This window comes from Somniosus microcephalus, chromosome 14, assembly GCF_052327205.1.
Source record: "Somniosus microcephalus isolate GS21.2 chromosome 14, FLI_Smic_1.0, whole genome shotgun sequence".
NCBI lineage: Eukaryota > Metazoa > Chordata > Chondrichthyes > Squaliformes > Somniosidae > Somniosus > Somniosus microcephalus.
Genome location: NC_141000.1, coordinates 88,450,997 through 88,454,902, shown reverse-complemented (window position 1 = coordinate 88,454,902; position 3,906 = coordinate 88,450,997).

Here is a 3,906-nt window from a genome sequence, read left to right as displayed (position 1 = left end):
GAGGTCTAATACAAATAAAACATAAAATAAAAAATATTTACTGCTATAGAATATAGATGTTGTAAAATAAAGCAAGTCCACATTAAATATAAACAAACCATTAATGGTCAGAAAATTGTGGGCAGTGCAATCCCAAATTTCTGATTCGCCAATCAGTGCATGTAGCTCCCTATTGGCTGTGCAGACTGCTAAACTCAACCCCGCATGGACTCCACCTTGTTAAGTCTGTGGTTGTATTGTAAATAACACACAGACTCCAACATTAACAAAGAAAAACAGGTCTTTACTATTCAGAGGTCTGGGCGATTTCTGCCCTAGTTAACATATCCCAACCCTTATATACTGGTGTGGTCACTATCGGTATTACAGTATACATGAGCCAACAAATAGTGCCACACCTAAAATAGTGCTCTTAAAGGCAAACGGTTACATTCAATAGTTCCCTTAAAGGTAAACGGGTACATACACTACAATCCTCCCTTTTTAGCTTCTTACTTACAGAATCCCCGTTAAACATACAATCTTCAACTTCATATAACAATTTACAGATATACTCTCGATGGAGTCAACGTCATATAACAATTTACAGATATACTCTCAGTGGAAACAGTTTACAGGTTCAGTCTCTGTGGAGGTTTCCGGATTCTGTCCGGATAACGCCGCAGTGGTGTCGTCATTCCCAGCGGTCCAGTAGGTGTCTCTGGTAAAGTCGATTCAGCTGGAACAACAGTGTCAGGTTCATCTGATTCCAGTATTACTAGATCAGAAGTAGGTGTTCTGGGTACTTCAGGTTCAACATTACTCGGGTAAGGTGGTGAAGTCGGTTGCTCATTTGTGGCGGACCCTATGATCTGGTCAACATGGCGCCTTATTACCTTGTCCCCAATGTCCACCGTGTACATCAACGGTCCTAGCCTTTTTTTAATAGTTCCAGGCTGCCATTTCTCCGTACGGTAGTCCCGGGCCAAAACTTGTTGCCCCATCTGGAAAGATCTGGTGGCCCTTTCATTCATGCCCTGGAATTGCCGGTTCTCTACGTCCCTTCTTACGTTTGGTTTGAGCAAATCCAGCCGGCATCTTAGGCGTCTATTGCAAAACATCATTGCGGGAGTTTGATTCGTGACCGCATGTGTTGCATTTCGATAGGCCAACAAAAAGCTATCCACCTTATGCTGTAAACTTATGTCTTCATTACTCATGGCCTTTATGGCCTTCTTGAAGGTCTGGACAAATCTTTCAGCCAGTCCATTGGAGGCGGGATGGTATGGGGCTGATGTGTAATGTTTAACCCCATTGCTTTTTAGAAATTTCTTAAATTCCTCAGACACAAATTGCGGCCCATTATCGGAACAGACCTGTTCTGGCAGACCATTCCGTGCAAACATTGTCCTTAGCACCGTAATGGTTTTTTCCGTTGTGGTGGTGGTCATCTTAATTACTTCCGGCCACTTGGAGTGGGCATCTACCGCTATTAAGAACATCGAGTCCATGAAAGGGCCCGCAAAGTCGATGTGTACTCTTTGCCAGGGAGATGAGGGCCACTCCCATGGGTGCAGAGGAGCCTGTGGTGGCGCGTTCTGAACCCTCTGACATCCTAGGCAATTCTTCGTTATCTCCTCTATGTCCCCATCGATGCCTGGCCACCACACAAACGCCCTAGCTAGGTTCTTCATCTTTACGCCCCCCAGGTGTCCTTCGTGCAGCTCCTTGAGTACCTTCTTTTGGAGTTTGGGTGGAATCACCACTCTAGACCCACACATCAGGGTTCCTCGACACAGACAGTTGTTCTTTCCTCTGTGCGAATGCTTGCAGTGTTGGTTCGCACTGCGCTGGCCATCCCTCCACCGTTAAGTCATAGACTCGTGAGAGAGTCGGGTCATTCCTTGTCTCATTTTCGATCCTTGAGTTCGTGATCGGCAGACACTCCACTATTGATGAGTGGAACAACTCTACTGGGTCTACTGTCCTCGCTTCTTCTACCATTGGCAATGGCAAGCGTGATAGCCCATCAGCGTTTCCATGTTGTTTGGACTGTTTGTATTCAATATCATACTGGTGTGCCCCAAGTAACACTGACCATCTTTGTAACCTCTGTGCCGTCATGGTGGAAACGGCCTTGTTTGGGTTGAATATGGACACCAACGGCTGGTGGTCCGTCAGCAATGTGAACCTCTTACACTGTAAGTAATGGTTGAATTTCTTCACGCCCCACACCAGACTGAGGGCCTCCCTATCTATCTGGGCGTAATTTCGTTCCGCTGGCGTCAATGACCGGGACGCGAATGCCACTGGCCTCTCCGAGCCATTTGGTAGCCTATGCGAAAGTACTGCCCCAATTCCATACGGGGAAGCATCACAAGCCAGCCGAAGGGGTAATGCTGGGTTGAAATGAGCCAACACTTCTTCAGAGGTAATCAACTCCTTGCTTCTGCGAAAAGCCTTTTTGCATTCCTCACTCCACCTCCATGGTGTTTCTTTCCGCAACAGTTCATTCAGCGGATGCAGTACCGTGGATAAATTTGGCAGAAACTTGTGATAGTAATTAATCAATCCCAAGAATGATCTTAGCTGTGACATGTTTCCTGGAGCGGGGGCCTTCACTACCGCTTCTATCTTTTCCGGTGATTTATGTAATCCCTCTCGGTCAATGACATGACCGCAGTATGAGATCTGTTTTTGGAAGAACTCACACTTCTTGCGATTAACCCGAAGGCCATACTCCTTCAACCTGGTGAGTACCAGTTTCAAGTTCGTGAGGTGTTCTTCCGCATCTTTTCCTGTGATTAGGATATCATCTAAATAGCACTGCGTGCTCGGAATTCCTTGTAACACCTGTTCCATGGCCCTCTGCCAAATTGCTGGTGCCGAAGCTACTCCAAAGACCAGTCTGTTGTAGCGATACAAGCCTCTGTGAGTGTTGATGGTGAGGTATTGACGTGACTCTTCCTCAACCTCCATCTGTAAATATGCCTGAGCCAGGTCTATCTTCGTGAAGTGCTTCCCTCCAGCCAACGAAGCAAAAATATCTTCTATCCGCGGAAGCGGGTATTGTACCGTGTGGAGTACCGGATTCACTGTGATCTTGAAGTCTCCGCAGATACGGACCTTCCCCGGTTCCCCTGGCTTGTTATTCGGTGAGGTTTTCATGACGGGAACAATGGGCGTGGCCCACTCACTCCAGTCCACTTTTGACAGAACACCTGATCGTTCAAGTTCTTCTAGTTCTGCCTCCACTGCCGGTCTTATTGCGTACGGCACCGATCTAGCCTTCCAAAACTTTGGGCTTGCATGTTCAGCAATCTTGACCTTTGCTTTAATACCTCGTAACTTTCCCAGTCCTTGCTGGAATACCTCTTTAGCTTCGTCTAATATTCTGGCCAACCGTTCAGGTTTGACGTCCTCTTTTTTGGGCTCCACCGTCATGGTGTTTAGTGCATGCCAATCCATCTTTATTTTCCGGATCCACTCCCGACCCAGAAGTGGTGGGCCTCCCTCAGGCAACACATACAGCTCTAACCGGTGGTGAACTTTATCTTTGTATTTCACCTTGACCTCTATCTTCCCGATGGGGAATACTTTTTGTCCCGTGTATGTCTTCAGTATCTGATCCGCATCCCGTAGTGGAATATGCTTGAAAAACTTTTTATAGTCATGCTTATTCATGACCGTCAACGCCGATCCGGTGTCCACTTCCATTTTTACTTGGACCTTTTCAATCGGTAGCGTTATCCAAATAGTTTGACGGTCGGCTTCATTGCTCACGTTGTGCATTCTTAGACCGTCCAGTCCTCTGCCTTTGGCGTGTGTGTCCGACTTCTGTTCCTTCAGACTCTTCCTATTTGCGTCATGTACCTTTCTGTCCCATTTTTGTGAGGACTCATTATTGTTGCACGTCGTTCCTGACCG